The sequence below is a fragment of the Pholcus phalangioides genome, unplaced genomic scaffold (assembly GCF_987345545.1).
Source record: "Pholcus phalangioides strain wild (caught in Gottingen) unplaced genomic scaffold, Ppha-v1.0 ptg000011l_1, whole genome shotgun sequence".
NCBI classification, from domain to species: domain Eukaryota; kingdom Metazoa; phylum Arthropoda; class Arachnida; order Araneae; family Pholcidae; genus Pholcus; species Pholcus phalangioides.
The window spans coordinates 53,251,953-53,273,290 of NW_028301604.1; the positions used below are offsets into that span (position 1 = coordinate 53,251,953).

At 36.0% G+C, this 21,338-nt stretch overlaps 1 protein-coding gene across 3 annotated transcripts in view; it reads left to right on the top strand.

The window, feature by feature from the left end:
- Positions 1 to 1,409: 1,409 nt before the first annotated feature.
- LOC149080560 (uncharacterized) overlaps positions 1,410 to 21,338 on the top strand; it is a 100,194-nt gene continuing 80,265 nt past the window's right edge. For 2 of the 3 annotated variants that reach the window (XM_089239675.1, XM_089239682.1), the window contains exon 1: positions 1,410 to 1,485. The gene's annotated coding sequence lies outside the window, so the exon portion shown is untranslated. Of the gene's footprint in view, positions 1,486 to 2,225; positions 2,283 to 21,338 lie in introns of those variants that run through there. The other variant, XM_089239676.1, reaches the window with a different exon arrangement.

Genomic DNA, 21,338 nt, shown 5'->3' on the forward strand with positions numbered 1-21,338 from the left:
CTTGAAGGAATCGACTAGGAGTAGAGACTTAAAGTCCAATCCGCACCTTCTCGTGGTGCAGCCTGTAAGTAGCCATGTCACGTGGTGAACGGACGCGGATGGGCTTCCTCCAACCTGCACACTGGCCAGCATGGAGGATTACGGCCAACCCCCCCCCTCTCTCTATATATACATAATGTGTGTGAATATATATATATATATATATTATATAGATCTATAGTCTATATTTCTAGCTATCTATATTTTTAGTGAAATATTTATGTGAAAGAGTGTTTTTTTTTTAATAACACAATGAAACCTCGATACAACGATACTCTGCGGACGAAGAAAAATATCGTTTTAGAGGGATTATCGTTATATTGAAAGGCAACATTATCTCATCATGCGCTACCAAAATTTTTGTTTTTGTTGACATTTTTTCTGAATCAGCGTTGTTAGATGATTTACTACAAGTAAATGAGTTTTAGGTATTTATATCCACTGCGAAAAATTGTAATGGATTAGATCATAGTTTTGCAAAATTTTTGTTCCACATCGCCCTCTTCATCAGAAATTTTTTTCTCCCATCGCCCCCACATCAAGTAAACCCTTATGATCCTATGTTAAATCTCTATAGCTTCTATCCAGGACCTTAGTGTGCCTTCTTGGGGACTCGGGGCAGACTATTTTTTCAGACCCCTCTTGAAAGGGTTATTATTATGCAATACAAATGTAAACTTTTGTGGGGGCCCCCATTTGGCTCGGGGCCCAGGGGCAGTGCCGTGGTTTCCCCAGCCTAGTTACGGTCCTGCTTCTATCACCCCCGGACGATTCCATTGCCCACCGGGGGTGACATATCCCCCTTTGGGAAACACTGGATTAGGTGATTAATAAAATTCAGTTAGATGCATTGCCCCTGTAAAGTGACTTATCGCATTTCACTTTCATGTCTTACACAGAAAGAAGCAATATCAACTTTATCAATACTTTTCGGTGATCAAGCGATGCAAAATACCTACTTTATTAGACGTCATCGCAAGAAAGAAAACAAAAAGGCGAAGTTAACATTGAATTCAAGACTATTTTGAGCGAAACATAAAAAAAAGTGGCTTGCAAAATCTCTTGAAAAATATCGCTATGCAGGGATTTATCGTAGTCAAGGATATCGTTATATCGAGGGGAACAAAACATTAGACTACAGGAGATTCAAAACAAAAATGTGAAAAAAAAGCATCGTTACAGAGGGATTTATTGTTATATCGAGTATCGTTGTAGCGAGGTTTCACTCTATATATATATATATATATATATATATAGAAGAGAAGAGCTATATAATTAGTTTACCTTTCTTTTTCGAAAACAAGAAAGATGCGAACGGAGTGTTATTATTTTTCGTCGAAGAATCGAACCTTCGACAATTAGAAATGGTGGCGCAACCTCCGCGTCCCCACGTGTTTTGGTCGGTCGTGCAGTCCGTCATTCAAAGCCGGACTCCAGTCAAGCAAGGTAAGCTATTCGTTTCTATACTCTTTTGTAAGCGTAAAATGGGAAAAAGCCTCATTTTTTTCATCTATTCGGTCTGAAATTAGTAAAAAAAAAGCCACATTTTTCAAACTTAAAATATGAGATGAAAGAAAGAGGTTGTTGTAAACGTTTAATTGAAAGTTATATTTGAAGACATATTATTATTCCAATTTTTAGTACAATCATTTGTCTGGAGGGATTTCCACATGGATTATCCGCACTTTCACTTCACGTGTTCCAATTGTTATTGTGGAAAATATGTTTTGGTAATAATTTTTCAGTGAATGGGGTAATGGTGTGTTTTCGCTTTGTTTCTCTACAGCACGGAAAGAAAGTTATTTAAATATTGCATATGAAACCGAATATAGCTGAAACTGACTAGATAAAATAGTATTTCGAAAGTATATATATATGAGAGAGAGAGAGAGAGAGAGAGAGCGTTAGAGATACTTCATTCACAATGAAAATTCTTCCACCTGTATATGTAGGCCTATACTTTATGATTTCAAATATTAATATGTATGCAGCAATTTTTTTTTTGAATGAAAACAACATTGTTCGCCGTCTAATAAAAAACAAATTAAGAAGTTTCCCGATGTATAGTATATGATAGTTTTACAACAACTGAGTGAATTTATTTACTTTATCCTAAATTTTACTAAGTTACGCTAATATTAAAAATATTTAATCGGAAATTTTGCATAATCACCAATCCTTTGTAGGCTTCATAAAGTTTCTCGCTTTTGCCGGCAATTTTACATAGCAAGGAAATGGAGTTGGTAAGTTTAATAAATTTTCCGTGATTTCTCACCTTCGGAGCGGTGACTTATGTAAAAAATTCGATCCGAATAAATCCGGTAAGTTTGATGGAAATTATACTGCATATTTCATTTTAAGGCTATTTTTTCATTATGTCCGAAATTTTGTTCCGAATTAACCCTATGTTTATGTATGCTTGCCAGTTCGTAGAGGTAAATAAAAAATCGTACTGAATTAATCAAATAACCCGATATATATTACACTTATAATTGCCATTGTCAACCTTATCACTTCATTCGGGAAGGAAGTAAAATCGGCAGAAAAAAAGTGAGTTCGCAATGAAATGCACCAAAGTCACCATTGCCGATGTTTAGTGAGTATGCTAAATAACCAGGCAAAAATTTGATCACCCCGATTGATTGCCGATCGGCTACAAAGTTGAGTCATAAGTGAAAAGGTGTGTTAAGTGATCCGAAAAAAACAACAAAAAAACAGGATTTGTATTTTGGTTTTATTGGCGCAAGGACCGAAACACACGGTGGGTCAAAATATGAGCACTTGAAATGCCAGACGGGTTAACGGGTTTGCCAGTCCGGTCCTGAAAGTAGCCAAAGATTATATATAATCAATAGGTCAGACGAATATGATCATTTTACATTACATATATAGTATAATATGCATTTAAATCTAACTTGGAGTAACATAAATTTCCTCAAGATGAAAATTTACCCGACGAAAATGCATTGCAGATTGAATTATTGATCATAATTCATCATTCTAGACCGGATAAATTTTATTTTTAGACAAGATTTATATTATACGAAGGTTTTTAACAGCTGGCTAATGCGAAGATATATTTTAGGAAAGATAAAATTCAACTGCTCTTGCGGGGGATTGAACCAACGTCCTCTCACTTTCCAGGGGAGCGCCTTAGACCACTAGACTACAAAGGCAACGAATATCTCAATCTTTCCTTGCAGCTCGTGTGTACTGAACGGGATCGTACATGGACGGTCGGACTTGATTCCGGCCAAAGCTCACAATTGCTAACACTGCCACTAGATGGCGACTTATCCGAGGATGATGTCACTCTCCGCTATCCATACGAAGGTTTTTAACAGCTGGCTAATGCGAATACATATTTTAGAAAAGAGAGAGAATTCAACAGCGCTTGCAAGGAATCCAGGTGAGAGGACGTGGGTTCGATTCCCCGCAAGGGCAGAGAATTTTCTCTTTCCTAAAGTATATATTCGCATTAAATAACCTGTTGTTAAAAATTGTATAATTGTTAAAAACCTTCGTATGAATAGCGGAGAGTGACATCATCCTCGGATAAGTCGCCATCTGGTGGCAGTGTGCGGAGAAGATTTATTATATTCACATTCCACATAATTACCCGTGAATATAAATTTACTTATAAATGAAGTAAATTTATCTCATTTGCCGAAATCGTTGGTGGTCAAACACGATAACCGGATGCTTATGCACAACCACAGAATCAAAGAATTTATTACACATTAAAGAATAATTTATTTTGTTAGAGAAAATAAATAAGAAATCAACCTCAAAATAACATAATTGGCTAATTATAATAAGCTGACAGAAGTTAGATTCACCGTCAATAAAACTGTTCAACAATTTTTGGTTAGATGCAACTCTTCGTTATTTCATTTGTACGCACACAGTAACAGTTTATTTTTTAATTTATTTCTAAGTAGAAAATTGGATGGTTATATATATATACAAAAAAAATGATATTAATTTCGTCTTTAAGGTACCGACTACGTTGAAAACGTCATTTTGGAAGAAAATATCGATTTCCATTTTTTTATGTGTGAAAGCCCTATTTTTTGTGATTCACAAACGGGTCTTGTTTTGTTTATATGACGGTTAAACCTGAAGTTACGTACACTTTACTGTTGCGTTTTTACATACGAGTAAATAGAGAATAAAAACTTTAAACTCGTTTTACGAAGCTATTTTTGACATTTTATCTGAGTTTGAAACACGATTTATAAGTCTATTCAGTGTATCATTACTAAATTTTATTATAATATTCTGCTATATATTGTTGAGGTTATGAACAAAAATCACGTAGCAGGTCAATTTGTCGCACTCAACTCGTCCTGCCTCAATTTGTCGTGGTACAAATTCGTCGCAGTGCCAATTCGTCGTGACGTCAATTTATCGTAGAGTCAATTCGTCGAAACGTCGATTTTTTACTGTACATGTTCCACGCGATCTTGTATGCAGGTTTTTGTCTGATACGTGAAATAAACACGAACAAAAATGCACATGCAGTTTATATTAATATCAATTGATATTAATATTTTATTGTTTAATTATTGTAATTACCATATATTAGTTACATTTAAAAATTTAACTGTATATAAAAATTTAGTTACATGTGAAAATTTAGTTATTAAAAAATTTTTAAATGCTAAATAATTTATTTTTCCTATGATAAAATTTCAATGGTCCGTGGAAAAACTTCGGTGTTTATGATATTCCCCAAATTACGGTGGAGCCTCTCTTTAACTGTAAACTTGTATCCGCTCCATGGGCTCGAGAGCATCACCCCCCCCCCCCCCGAGAGTCACCAACATTTACCACTACAGTATTTCAATAAGAACCTGAAATATTTAATTTTCACCGTATAAGCTGCACTTCCCGCTTCGGGATTTCCATTTCTCGCAGCGAAGGGAGGTGGGGCGCAGATCAAGGGTAGAAATGTACAGTGCTTATGAATGACGATTCGATGAAGCTTTCATAATGCCCACAGGATGAGCACCGACAAGGCCATATAATCGCCAATAAGAAAGACGACTATATGTCAGTCGCATATTTTTGGCTGGCTTGTTGCTTGCTAACTTGCCATCCTGGGATAAAGCCCGTTTACCCCTTCCCCACCCAGAAAATTATGCCTCTGAATACAATCGTATATTATTTGTTAATGTTAATTCACTTGTGTTGTAAGAAATTTTTTAATCGTTGACTGGAGCCGCATGAGTGTCATGTACAAGAAGTTACATGTAATGGGCTAATTAAAAGTCTGAACTTGAGAGTTACTTTGGAGTTAAAAAAAACCAATAAAAAATCGATTAACACACACACACATTTGCAGTGGCGTCAGAGACAGGGATGCTGTGGATGCCCACGGTACTTTATGGAGTTTGTATAAGCATTCGGAAATCAAAATTTCCTAATTAAAGATCAAGACAAGAACCCATCAATTCCAAACACTTCTGGCACCCTTGACTAGTCAGAGGCGTTGACAGGAAGAAAACATTGAGGGAGGGCTGAAAATCACCATTCATTCCGTATATAAGGGACTCAAACCTGTACGTGGGAGGCGGAAGGGTGCATTGCATTGTATATTCATGAGTTATTGGGGTGGGCCTCAAATGACATCAGCCCCCAGGTTCTGGCGCCTATGGCCTGGCCGAAGTGCCTGAATATTATTTCGGCATAATAATACAAGGTGATTTGAAATGTACATTGCATTGCAAAAAAATAATTTAAAATAAGACTTTTTTTCACAGCTGTTATACATAAACTTAGATACATTGTCGATAAAAAATTCCTCAAAGATGTATTCTCTACATGGATATATTCAATAGTGAATTACGGAAATTGTACTGGGAAGGGAGGGGACCATTTTGATTGCAATTTATTATCTTGATCTGCTCCCCGATGTTCCTTGCTCCGCGAAATGGAAATCCCGACAGAAAACGGGAAATGCGAAAATGGTGAAAATTAAATTTTGAAAATTTATTGAATCACAATTTATTATCTTAGTATACGCTCCATCGTACTTCGATGACTTCAATGAATACTTTCCTTCATTTGGTAAAAATTAAAATAGAGGCGGGAAGGCGGGAACATTTTCAATAAATGAGAAAAAAAAATTAGTTCAATTTTTCACGCCTAAAGCAAATACCCGACTTATAAGATCGCAATAAACATTTGAATTTTAAAGAAATTCAAATTTGTCGCGACGAAATGACTCCGCGACAAATTTGTACAGCGATGAAATGAGTCTGCGACAAATTTGTACCGTGACGAGTTTGCAGCGCGACGAATTGACCTAGACCAAAGCCTCCTAGATACTACATCTAGAAGTCTTTGCCTAGACCCCCAAAATCGAAGGTCTGTCAGAAGTATTTGTCTAATTACAGTGTTTTATACACGATATATTGAATGAAATTTCGAAAAAATTCACACGTACATTTGAGTAACTTTTTTCATGAGAATATTATACAATCCTTTAAATTTTGGTTCATAACCTGAACCATTACTAACTAAATGTACTGTGAAAATAACAAAACATTCCATTCATGCAGTTTTTTGCAATCGTGTTTGAATATTAAAATTTGACATAAAAATTACTTTTTCGTAGAAAATGACATAAGTAGTCCAAAATTTATTATTGTTTTCACCATTTTGGGATACTTTCTGTCAAAAAATATTATTAAAGTTCACTCCAGTACCATTTTATAGAAAAAAAGGTAGTCGGATACCTTAAATGAAAATCCTGGATTTTTGGGTAAGTTAATACGAGGTTTTCGAATAAGAAAGAGAACTGCAAATATACACTAGAAACTCAATTTCATGAATACTATCATTCAAAGACACTTTTACGCATCAGGCTACAGATGAGAAATTCGGGATTTGAAAATATGAAAAGTGCGTGTAATTATAAATTTAATTGCAAACATACTGAATCGAGTATCTTTCCTGAATATATTACGCATTTTTTTATATTTTCCCTTTACAATATGCATGTATGAGTTCTTTTTTTGGGATTCTATGAGGGACCCAACTATGAATCGGGGTCCATGTTCAAAGTAGGCAACAGGATAGGGTCGAAGATGTTTGGTTACTTAGCGAATACATATTGTTTAAATTTCCGGCTTCCAAAATTAGAGACCTGAGCAAATTTCTTACTCGCACATGCGGAAATCGAGCCTAGATTCTTTAAACACGGTTTCTAGGAAAATATCGTCTGATTTAGACAAACTTTGTTTTTAAAGAAGTGATGTATTTTGTCCGCGGCACATTCTCTGCAGTGGAATAAATTCTTTGGATTTGTTCTGACGTTCGTGTACTGGAAGAAAGTCGCTGTGCGGTATCGGGATGAATTCACCATACAATGACATTTTTATGTCTTCAGCGGCCAGAGTCAAGTCGGTGGTGACAGTGTATGAAAAAAGGTCAAGAGTAAAAGGGTGAAATATTGATGAGAGTGATTTATTTCACACTTGAGCACTTCGTTACCAAGTTAGATCCGCTAATTTCTTTATTTCGCCTCTAGGGGCATAGCAATTGTTTTTAACAGACCGGATATGTTGGGTTTACTGTAGATCAGCGGCTGACAACCTGTCGATCGCGACCTTTATTTTGACCGATTATGGAACCATTTTACTGATGATTTTTCTTTTAACATCCTCACAATCAAAATTTAATAAACCACTTATTATTTTTAAGATATTTTCATTTCGACGTTAAAAATCGGCCCATAAAAAAGGTACAAGGTAAAGTAATTTGAGTAGATCCAGGAATACAGCCAACCCTCGATTTACATTAACTAAATTAAATTAATTTGTTCCTGTGTGTGTGTGTGAAGTCTGTTCGTAAACCGAAATAATTTCTCGTATTGGAATCAATTTAAAATGAATTAATCCGCTCTCAGGACCTCGAAAATTTCTAGTGGGAATTTTTGCAACAGCTCCTGTGCATAACATTGAAACTAATGAAAATCAATAAACTAATCCTGGAAAAATAACCATAGATATGAAATAGATGAAATTAAAACCATGACAGGGCCATGTTCATTGTTATCCATGATCTTAATGACGAAGCCCTCAAAAACTGTGAAAGTCAAATCCATGGTTCCGTAAAACACTTGCTGCCAAGTTTTGTTAATAAGAACTGTGCGTTGTAGTGTATTAAAACATTGTTTTCAGAATTCTTTGAGCGTCAGCATTCTTGAGAGTTTACCACATATTATTGCAAAATATCTTTGAAAAAATCCTTTGGTGTAGAGCTTCTTAAAGCTTAAAATGACCTGTTGATCTATGGGATGGAGAACAGGAATCATATTTGGGGATGGGAGCTTTAATCTAATGAAATTTTATTATTCAACGAATTCTCTTCTGTCAAGTAATAAAAAATCAACAAACACAAACATCTGAAATATGATTTCTGGGAATTAGTCCGTTTTGTATGTTTGAAAGTCTTTTTTCGCCAGCAGTGTGTTTGTAAACCAAGACTAGTGCATAAACCAAATCATTTTGTACTGTTCGTAAACCGAGGGTTGACTAATATGTTGCAAAGACAAAATAGCAGGAATTGTATTGGATTTTTTAATAAGTGAAAAAGCCATCAAGAGTAACTCACCAGTTGAGTTAAGCTGCCGAATCCTGATTCTTTTGTTAACAAATTTTGAAACTTTTATAACTCAAAATACAGTGAAACCTCGATATAACGATACAGTGCGGACCAAGAAAAAATATTGTTGGAAATGAATTACCGGTTGTATCGAGAGGCAGCAGTTTGACATTTTTGTATAGACATTTTCGAACAAGACTTGAAAAAATATCGTTGAAGATGGATTTATCATTATATCGAGTATCGTTGTAGCGAGGTTTCACTGTATATCGAAGGCCAGAAATTAGGTAGACAAAAAATCAGGAATGATCAGAAGACAATAATTGTTCGAGAAGAAAAATTCTACGAGACATTAAACCTAGACTTTTTTTATTCCCAGATATATTTCGCGAATGTACTTGATGAATGAATGCTTGTGCTAGAAGACAATCGGGGAGCTAGTGATGCATGTGGCATTTTAATAAGCCATTCTTTTTTAACCAGGGTCAAGTCAATGGTGCCGAAGACAGTGGATGAAGAAAGGTCAAGAGAGAATGGGTAAAATATTGATGGGAGTGATTTTTGCACTTGAGCAGGCTGAAGATTCGGATATTTTTTATACGTTGTCGTTCATCAAAAACAGAAACGCGTCTCATTCCCCGTCAACTAAAGTGTTTCTTTGCTACGTATAGCGTTTTTCATGTAAAATAAGGCAAAGCAATAGTACACTTGTCTTGTACGTACAAACCCTCGGTACTCGTTATAGCGCTTTTATATTTTAATTCAGTCACATGAACAAATAATTCCGCAAGATATCACTAGTTTAATGAAAATCTTTTTTCTAAACATGTCCTGGTAAAAAATATGTTTTTAATCTTGTGATAAGTTTTAACAAAAATCGTCAATATAATCTGATGAAGAATCGAAATTCGCTCTTCAAGTGTCTATTTTCGTTGTTGTAGTGTATATAGTTTTATTTAAATTTTGCGACGGATCATGAATCATGGGAGGGGGGGGGGTGTTATGATTCAAAGCAGATGGTTTCAAATAATTTAGGAAATCTCTCACATTAAAGATCTTGGGTGTTTCCGACGTGATATTGCGTCGGGGAAATGCTGGACGAAATACTTATCAGCACTTTTCCACTTCTGATTTGTGATAGCATCGGGGCTCGACAAATCGGGAAAATATTTGGGAGCCAGCAAAATTTTATAGGCTCCAAGCATTCCCCTACCCCGACAAAATTGATCCAAAATAGTGTATTCTTTGACTTCTAGGGGACTAAGGGACCCCTTTCCCTGCTAGCAGACAGGCTGACATATTTTCGGAAAATTTTGTGGTACGGAGACTTCAATTCAGTTATCAAACATAAATAAAAATTAGGCGCCAATCTCAATTTTTGGTCGCCATGGCGACCTGGCACCTGGGATTTGTCCAGCTCTGGATATCATAGATAGATTTCAAGACAGAAAGATTTTTTTTTTTTACCTTTTCGTTCTTTTCTGCAAGACATCACAATAACAGCGTAGGGAAAGAAATTAAAAAAGTTTATTGTATCATCAGACTGCTGTGGCATCAGAAAAAAACCAAGTCTTTAACAATACAAAGTAATGTGTGAAAAGAATCACTTATTATACTTCTTTTTTATACTTATTATACCTCCTTACAATTTTCCAAATGTATATAAATAACAAGATTCTGAAAGAAATTATTTTATTTTCCGTGAGGCGGGGAAGAGTTGGTGATGAAATCAAAACCAAACTATATCTTACTGAGAAAGGAAGGGGAAGAAAAACGCAATAGTGCTAAGTGGTCATCATTCTCAAGGGTACAATAATGGCATAACACAACATGGAGATTTTCATTATCATCCACTGATATCCTCGGTCTAAAGAAAATTAAAAAAACAATGAATTATTTTTATCGCATATTTTAATTTTGACCACCTAATTATATTTTACTTTCACAAATTTGAATAAACTTCCCAAGTTAGAAAAATGTTTATTTTTCTTATCACTGAAGTAGGTTTTCTTCGTAAATCGTTCATCAACTCCGGTCGTATCGGCATTACCATAGGTTGAGTTGGATCGGAATTCTCTATAGAAAAAGTATTTCTCGAGTAGGAACTCTAGACGCTCATCATCTATAATATTTTATAAGAGAAGCTTCCCCCCTTTTTTTTCTTCTTCACGGGAAAAAGTTACCATATTCGTGCAGATTGATATTCAAACCTGTCATGCCTCAGCATCTCTGGTTATATTTTCATCTGCATGGTCTATTTTAGTCCGGAAAAGTAGATCAGGTCCTGTTGCATATGGAAAGGCCCACGTTGATATTGACTCAGGAATCGAAAATCAGAAAGAGAGAGAGATTAGAGAAAGAACGAAACAAAACCACATCAGAACATTTGCATAAAATGTTCATAGATTTTCTTCAATTTCATTCACTTAAAGGAAGAACGAACTTTGCTTTCACATAGAAGTTGAATACGATTAGCAGCCACAGTATAACATAAATACATAATGTATGAAAAGATACTGTCAGGAACGGCTGCATTCTGACCATTCTGGAACTGATGCTGTTATACCACATTCACGAATGACAAATCGTTTGTTGTGTAATTGCTTTCACGTGTGAAATGATCGAAACAGCTCTCAATCTCGAGCTTTATTTGACTCAGTGACTTCAGTATAATTACTCAGGGAATTTTCATTAGACCACACAAACATCATAAACATCTAATATCTCAATTTTTTCATCATATATGAAATATCTCATTTTTCTTCTATTTTGCAATAATTTTTTGAAAAAAGTTGTTGCTGTGTAACTTAGACGACGACGTTTTATTGCCCAACAAAACGAGGTGATTAATTTATATAAATCGGAAGTGGCTTCTGCCACCAATAGACACTTATTTTTCTTTATTTTTACCGGAACCTTCATTCTACAGTATTTTTTTCTCCATTCTGTTTTTTTGATGAACTAACTTCAACATCAAAGTCAATTGGTGTTCCAATGACAAAAATTCATGTTTCACCCATGATGTAACTAACACCAAGTTTTGTATTTGGTGTGGCTTATTTGTTTTCATCTCCACAATTTTATTCGATTTATTCGTTTCGTTTCTACCGTAAATCTGACAAAACATCGGAAACGACGCATGTATTTGTTTATACGAGATGCTTTGAAATTAATAATGATGTCAAATTATATAATTGATATAAGGGAAATGTGCGTTCCTTGTCCGTTAGTGTTTTTGCTGTTCTTTTATAACTTTTCCCCTAACCTTGATTCAAATATCTTAGCGAGTACTGCATTTAGAAACATGTAAGGCCACATTATAGCACTTACAGGACACCCTGTACATGAAAAAGTTAAATTGCCTCGTGTTCAACTCAACTAAATAGTCAAATTTGTAAATGCTCATTCTTTAATCGATTCTTTATCTGCGCTTCATTTTTATCATTCTTTAATCGGAACCAATCAAATTTAAATTTTGAAAAAGAAAATCAATCCAAATGAAAGGAAATACCATTTTCTCTTGACTTTCATTGTTATTTACTTTATATCTGATGTTTCAAGTTTTTTTTTGTCAGTTTCTGAATTGTTCGTAATACGTTCCGCGGTTTAATCAATGCGAGTTTTTTTCGGCTACCCGGGGATATTTCTTTAAAGCAGGCTAATTAAGAAACGGAGTCATTTCTGAAGCACCGAATTGAATACTGCCCTAAATTTATCGGGTACTCTCTTACGCGAACTATGTAATTTATTTCACTTTCTGTGATGTCCAAAATCGTACACAAAGGACTCATCCGATGAACTGAAATTTGTTAAAATAAGCGCTGAACTAGTCAAGTAAAGTTTTTGAACCAAAAATTTTATTCTCAAGAAGTTTGTTTCACAGAATCACGTTCAGCAGTGGTGATAAGCATATTCAACAACTTTTGCACTTCACATGTAAGCGTGGAGAGTCTGGTGTAAATTTCTATCACGTTCAGCTGTTTTTTTACCTGCACGGACGTGTTTTTTCCGCGCACGACATAGCAGTATGTCATATAGGCCTACGCAAATGGTGTATATGGGTGATTTTACATTAGCGAGCAGGTTTTTTGGAGAATGAGCCGCTGTGCTGGCCGAGTGATCATAGTGAAGGACTCGCATTGCGAGGACCCAGGTTCGAACACCACCGGCTCCACAATGGTGGTCGGCTGAAGATGGTGTTTTGTGGTTCCCAAATTTGAGGCACGAATGCGAGAGAGCCGATCTCTCCGTTAAAAAGTCTCGTCGCAGAAAGCAACGGTATAAATCTTCTATAATCACACTTCACTCATAGTTCGAAAAATGGATGGCAGATGGCAGCACAATGAGAACAGTTACACAGAAACAAACTTCACGTTAGGTTCAAAACACGCACACGCACACGCACATTCCAACATATACCAATTCATTAGAAATTCCGCAAAGGAACATAAACGAGGTGCATGTGTGTTTTAGTAGTAGCTTGGAGAATGATCACATCATCAAATCATCATTATTATTTGCCCAATGTTTAGCATGTCAACATTCAGTGCGACAGGTCTGGGCTTAAATTCTAGGAGCAGCATAGAAGCAAGGCAGCTCGGAATCAGATTCAAACTGTTGGTCAGTCAGCGAAAGCGAAATATCTATGCACCACCTAATTAGCCTTCATGCGAATAAAAAGACCGCATTGCTCCAAAAATGATCAAATTATTTAAACTCTGAAAGGAATTACCTATTAATGGTAAAGGAGAAACCATTTGTTTCGTTAATATGTCTAAAATGCTTTCAGTTTCACCTGAGATAGAGTAGATTCGTTTTAGAATGATAGATTGAGTCAATCATAGAAGAACCGTGAATTGATGAGAACCGCATCAAGTTTGCAGGGATTATATTAATGATGTATCTGAATGAGTTACATACATCCTATTTCACTAACATATTCAACACCTTTTAATGTTTCAACCCTTAAATCGGCATTGACGAGATATCTCGCCTCCTTAAAAGCCTCTTATTTTATTTTAGCATTGACAAGCCCAGGTATTTTGTAAAATTGATTTCTCAATGGAATACTTTTCCCTATACCCTTTAGTTTGCACCTGCAGAAAATCGAAAGTAAGCCTACTTCACTATAAAAAGAAATGGCATTTTGTAGGGGGTTTAGTGATTTCTGCTATGCCGCTTAAAGGGTTAAAAGGTATAAACTTTTTTCTCGCTTCTTCAAAAATATTCAAATTAAGCTCCAAGTCACGCGCAGCTAGTATTTTAACATCATAATCATAATAATGGTTATTGCCATTTCATTACTTTCGTCCATTTTGGCGTACCAACCTTCATTGAGTATACGCCGTTGTGATTCGATTTTTGAGATCATTCAGGTCAGTCAGTAGCAAAGCCTTCTAGATTGGTAGTCTCGATCTAGGAGGCTTTGGGCAGCAGTGGCGACACAAAAACAATCATTTATGTACCGCCCCCCCCCGAAAAAAAAAATCATACAGGTAATGAATGACAGGAATCTTGAATGCCAATCGTGCCATGAGTTGGGAAACATTTAATTATCAACTTTATGTCGTCTGTGCAGCAGTTGACGTGCCACAATGAACACTTGTGAGATGGCAAATGAAAGTTCTAACCCAGGTAACCACACACAAGACAGTTTATTACAAGTGATACGTTTTTTATCTGAAATATAGCTTCGTGAAATTAAGTCATTTTTTTATTGTACGTATAGTGTGGCCCGCATCGTATCTATCAATTTCAGTTGGAAACCCTGTGTACCTAGATGCATTGAGAGATGGGTATTTGGTATATCATAAATCGTTGGCTAGTGCAGATGTGGATTGCGTGAATAACACCACTTTCACATGAAAAGATTTACATGATTGTTTCCAAATCCCAACAAATCGGGTTGTCCCGCTTTGATGATTTGATTTGATCATTGTGCCCATCAGATTTAACAGTTCTGGAATAGGCTACTTTCTCTGGAGAAAGTTCCGTTGCAGATGATTGATGATATGAAGACCGCCATCGGTCCTGAAATATTCACCATTTCTGACACGCATCATGGAAGCTTTCCTTCATTGCCTCGAAGCCAATCAGAAAGAGGATACTCAGTGAACGTTATTTTTTATGCATTGATGCCTGTTTTGATCTATATTATACGTTGTATTGATTTTCAGTGCCCCTTTTTTATTTTATTTCATATAATTTATTTTTTATTTCATTTTATATGGAGAAACTATAAGAACTCACCATCTCCTCATTTTGATCTGAAGTAGCTAGATACAATATGCTTCACCCAGTATATTCCAATCTCGAATGTAAAACTTTCACTGGAATTTTGTTCATTTACTTTTATGTGTGCTGTACAAATGTTTTTGGGTTAAAAAAAAATATCATACACCATATCATTACATAATGTGACCGCTGGCACGCATTGTTATGGCCATCTTACTACAAAAGAATGCTCCTCAGAAACGAGCTGCTTTATAAATTGAAAAACTAAAATTTATTAACAAATGCTCAAACTAAGAAAACAACACATTAGGATAACTAAATAGATATTAGATAACTAATTAGGCTGCTTACCAAACGTACAAGCTTGAAGCTAACAAAGGATTGCTGAAGTTAAATAGTATGAATCTGTGAATTTTTTATTAATCAAAAAATGCGAACCCATTTTAAACCACTGAAGGGGGAAAAAAAACAACCCTAAATAGCCAGAAAGACGAAATGAGTAGAAAAAAAAATGTTCCACCAGAATAGCCAATATCGTTGACTCACAAACATTAAAAATAATAATAATTCATAATCTTTTAGTTTTTTTTTTTGCTACAATGACATGACTCAGAAGAAAAAGTTTTTAAATAAAAGAAAAATTCTGGAGAGAACGAGAATGACAAAACACACATAAGATGAATATCTATTCTAAATATAAGGAAAAAAGTCGGGGGGGAATTTACCCCCGACATTGCAATGCTCAGGGAGCAGCAGATAAGAAACGTCCAGTAAAAATACATCACCTCAGCAATGCAGCGCAAGCTCAATTAATATTTCCCATGTACGAAGAGATTATTTCGGTTATGGGACTTATGCTAGTATGACGTAGAGGGCACCGTTTCCCCTTTCTTAGCCACTTTACATTTTTTTCGGAAATAACAGCATGTGCATATAGAATAAATTTTTCGCATCTGCTGTTTCAAATGACTTAAAAACTCTATAATTCGCGAAAAATATTGGAAACTGAATGTTGTTCTAAACACTATACGCCTCTCAGGGATCGAAAAAATCTTCAGAAAAGTGGGAATTTCATTAAAAGCTCAAGGCATCTTAATATTATTTCACGCGTGGCTTTTTTAAACGCGTGGAACTGGCAGAGTCGTCATAAAAAGTTTTACAAATTCATTTAAGTCACATCATCACTTCACTGAATTTCGAAATTCAAAAGTTCGCAACATTATATCAAACACTAGTAATAAATATTTGCCCCGATTGATTTCTTTATTTATACGTTATTATGACATTTCGCGGGCGTACTTTCATTAAATAAGAAAACGTGAACGCATTTACGTTTTTACAACACCTCCACGTATGATTCATAGAAAAGAATTCAAAGTTTTCTGGGCAAAAAACAAAAAAAATTTGTGAGAGCAATTTCGAAAGATAAATAATATACAGAGTTCGTATAAATAATGTAAGTAAGAGAAGCATACAAATACAAACACAATGGCTACAACAGGCAAATTGCCCAGCGAGGTGGCTGAAAACAGATGCCCATAAAAAAATATGGATGCCAAATACACCCAAAATACAGCAACCCAATATAAAAGTATAAATATCACGAAAGAAAGAACTAATAATTAATACTGCATAATTAATAATATAATAATTATTACTAATACTAATATTATTAATGCAGTGCTCATAAAAAAGATAGTGGTTGTCTTACCTAAGTATGGATGTTTATCATATGTACTTCCTTTTAAACGTGTCAATTGTGTTGGAATTCACGTCCTCCGGAGGTAAGCTATTCCATTTATTAACAATCCTATTAGACAAAAACTCCCTGCGGCAAAACAACTTTGAAATCATCCCTTACTAAACGATACTGGCGTCTGTCTCTTTGTCGAAGCAGTTGATTGACTGTGTACTAATGAATCATGGTTGATCCTATCCATTTCGTTGAAAATTTTAAACACTTCGATCCCATCCCTCCGACACCTATGTTCTTCCAATGTAAGCGTATTCAAGAAATCAAGTCTTCCTTCATAGCTTAAGCGTTGTGTGACAACAAGAGCACGCGCAACTCTTGCACGCCCTAAACCAAGTCTATGTCCTTTAGCCCATGCTGCAATGATATTCAAGTTTGTCTGAAGCATCTTCCTATCGCTTGGATTCCCGATTATCCCCATTAACTTCATGTCATCTGCAAATTTGCTAACAATCCTGTCGACCCTGATCGAGTTTATCGATAACAAGTGAAAAAAGTATGAGGCCAAGGACACTTCCTTGAGAAACTCCACTTATGACGCCTGTCCAATCAGAGAATTCCCCGTACACCATAACCCGTTGTGACTTATCTCTCAACTACGATTTTCTCTAATTCAATAAGTTGCCCCAATCCCAACCCAATCTCATGTAAAGACGCTTCAAGAGTTTACCATGTTGGACCCGATCCAATGCCTTCTGGAAATCAAGCTAAACAACATACACTTTTTTACCTTTTCCCGTGAAGCCTTAGTCACATGATCGTAGAAGCAAGGGAGGTTGGTTACACATGACTTTCTCTTCCTGAATCCATTCTGGTTTTACGACAATACGTTATTCTCGTCTATCCACTTCACCAATTGTCTTTTCATAATAATTTCCAAAATTTTCGATAGATAGCTCGTCAAACTCATTGGGCGATAATTAGACACGGTTTCTCTACTACCTCTTTTTAATATCGGATCCCCATTAACAAGCTTCCAGTCCTCTGGGACGATACCTTGAACGACACTACTTATGTAAATCTGTGCAACTGACCCAACAGTTCATTAGCACATTCCCAAAGGACCCTAGGAAAAATATCACTTGGTCCTGGTGCTTTGCTTGCCCATATATTTTTTTGAAGTTTTAGGACTTCCACATCTTCCACTTGAATATCGTTGAGTGTTTTATGACTAATATACTGTTAAATAGTTGTTAATAGTCTGTTGAATAGTCGTTACTTGCTAACTAGGCGAAAACCCTTCAATTTACTTCATTATGAGGACTTGAAGGAATCGACTAGAAGTAGAGGCTTAAGGTACAATCCGCACTTTTTCGTGGTGCAGTCCGTAAGTAGCCATGTTTAACACGTGGTGAACAGACGTGGAAGGGCTTCGTGCAACCAGCACTGGTCAGGCTGGAGGATTAAGGGCCAAAAACCCTCTAAAAAGAAACATGAACTCTGTCTCCAAACTGAGACCCCAAGTCCCTAGCAGTCTGAGTGTCCCCGGTTACGGCAGCGACCAGCAAGACATGAAGACGGAGGGTGCTAAGAATCTTTGGGTTGGACCAGGCTGCCATAAGATGATGACATTGGCCACGTATAACGGACGATCTCTTTTGTCAGAAAATCGTTTACGGGAGTTTTAAAATTATGCGTTTGTTTGAAAGTACTTTAAATTTCAGTAAAAAAATCGAATTAAATTTATTTTCTATTTTCCGTTTGTTTCTTTTTCAAATTAGTTAAATTAATTGCTTTTGATTTAATTGATTATTTTTTTTAAATAAATATTTAAATTTTTTAATTATATTTTAGTACATATATACTATACGCTTATAAAAATAGAAACTCTAGGGCCACAACAGGTAAATTTCCCAGTAAAGTGACTGAAAAAATAAGGTTAAATATTAAAAAAAAAATTATATTTTTCTTTCCTATTTAAAGTAATCAAAGTTTAGAAAAATGTTCATAATTCCATCCGATTGCTTTCATCATGTTACACTGTTATCGTATGTCACATACTACTAGATTGCAGACGCTCACGCAAATGGTGCTGTTTACCGAAAGAGTTTTGGAACTACCGTTCAGTAATTTTTCAAACGAATTGGTGTGTGCCGGATAATGTCTTGTGGGCTTAATGTATTTTGGAGTGTCGGAGGCATGTAAAGTGTTTGAAATGCAACTATCCATCTTCCAGATAAGAAGTAAAAGCGGCAGATGTACGAATTGAGTGAATATCGAGTGAAATAATTTTAGTTTCCATCGGATCTACTTACTGTCTATGAAGAGACTTGAGACTTTTCGATGGAAAGACCGGCTCGAAGTTGAAAAACCCAAGAAGGCGTTGAGCAGTATATTAAAAAGAGTTCAGTCCGGTCACTGAATATGTTCACAAATAATTTTTTCATTTTCTGTGCTATAATATTTTGTGTGTATGAGATTCTGTCTATGTATACATTTGATTGTGTATAATAAAGTTTCTCCGACACGGTCCCGCCCCTTCACAGGGGCAATGGCTAAAATTGGTTAAAGCTGATAGAGCCTGGGCTACGTTCGATTTGAAAGAAAGAAAGAGCGAGAGAGTACGTTAAAAAATATATGGACGAGGTGCATGTGTGGTTTAGTAGCAGTATGTTTATTTTTAATTAAAAAATCCCCAGAATCAATGGCGGCTCGAGACAGAATTTTTACCCGCTCGAGGCCTGTTTTTTATCATTCCTCTGGTGTATAAATTACACCAGTAAAACAGCCACGAAAATTCGCAGCTGTGTTCCCAGCTACAGAGAATGCATCAAAAAAATTTTTTTTTTCTACGAACCATTCCATCTAATGCAAATCTTCTGCACATCGTAATTTGAATTTTATAGAAAAAATATTTGTTTTTTAAATTTTTTCTGCAATTATTTTTTCCCTTTACTTCTGATTTGGCGTTCCTCCTATCGTGGTGCTCTTTGCGGTGGCATGGGTAGCACAGCCCTATGGAGCTACCCCTGCACGGAGTGAATGGTCGAACATGAAAGAGTTAATAATCCTTTGCCTGATATATGCACAAATAGAACCAACGAATGAGGCAAATAAAAAAACCACGAAATTCCTAATGCGTTTCGATACACAATGGATGCCGTCTTCGGAAGATAAATCACAAATCACACTGATAGGGAATCCCGCTTGGGTTGGTTACCAAATCTTAATTCCGGGTTGCTCAGCATAAAAAACTACGTCTGTTCGAGTCGGAAATTCTGCCCCCGACGATTCCTTTTATTTGCCTCATTCGTTGATTATTTTAATGATTTCAAGAAAAATCAGAAAATAGCGAAACTATGTAGTGAACGACGAATAGACAAGGCTTGTTTGATCAAATTCCATGTTTTCTAGAAATATTTTGTCCGAATTCCTGTTGGATAAAATATTTCTAGAGGACCTGCTCCAGTATGCGGAGGCCATTGTATGGGGTCTTCGCATTTGGCGTGAAGGAGCAGAACTTAAGAATGGTACGGATGGCGTTTATTTTGAACTGAGAGCATTTATATTATTTTATTTTGAAAATTTCCAACTAATTAATGGGAAGATCGATGCAAGTGTCACAAAAAAAAAAAAAGGCATCAGTCATGACTTGTTTTGGAGATAATTTCCCCAACTCACTACTCTACTGCATGAGGCAAACAGTTGATTGAGATGAAACACAACATGCAAAAAAAAGGCGATTCTGACAGTCACTTTCTTAAAAACACTAAATATATCGATCTATCTGTTCTAATTATCGCACAATATAGATTATCGTCATTTCCTCTCCCTATTCTCTGCGTCTAAGGAACTTTTCTTTTTCTTCGTTTCATTCCATCTTCACGAAACAAATCGTCCAGATTATATAACTTCAATGTGTTTGGTTGTTTTAAGGCTCAGAATCTAAGTGTTGCTTTATATATATTTTTTCTAGACACTGACCTAACGCAAGCTAGCAATTCTAACCGAGGCGCCCATAGATAAGTTGGTATTTTTAGGAGCCCAAAATCTCACTCTCTAGCCATTACTTGACCTCTTGTTGACGGGAACTGAAAAGGGGGAAGGGGGTCAAAAGTGGCTAAAAATCTGCTCCTATTTTCGGTTGTCTTTCCGCTATAGGATTCAATATCATACCTAATTTTTTCAGTAAGCTCCTCAAACAAAGCTCTACGAGACTACCTCACAACAGAATGAGCGTTTGGTCGTCAGAGCTAAGGTGCAAAAGAAAGGTGTTTCTAGGAACTCTACCCTGAACGATCAACAGCGGACGGACAAAAAAGCTTCACAAAGATGTAGGCAAAGTATTGTTCTTTGCAAGGGTGCGGGCTGTTCTGACTATGCTTTCAGATGAAGAGCTCTTAATAGCAATTGGTAAAAAAATGATGGGGTAAGAGAAGGAAACCCCTGCACTTTTCTCTGTCTTCTCTCAAATGACTAGCACAAACCCAGTCATAGTGAAACTACAAGAGGAAACGTGTAAATGGAGTTTTTCGTATTTTTTTCTCAGTTAGGTATTCACCCTTCCACTCGATGGAGGCAGAAAAAAATAATTATTTAACTTTTTAAATTTTTTTTCGTGTGGATCAAATGTCATTCAGGAGAATAGGCACCAATGTAGGTAAATCTTTGATTGGGGGAGCAATTGCTTCCCCCTACCTTTCCCAGCTACACCACTGATTAAAAGTCAGCCATTAAAAAAAAACTTGAATCATTTTTT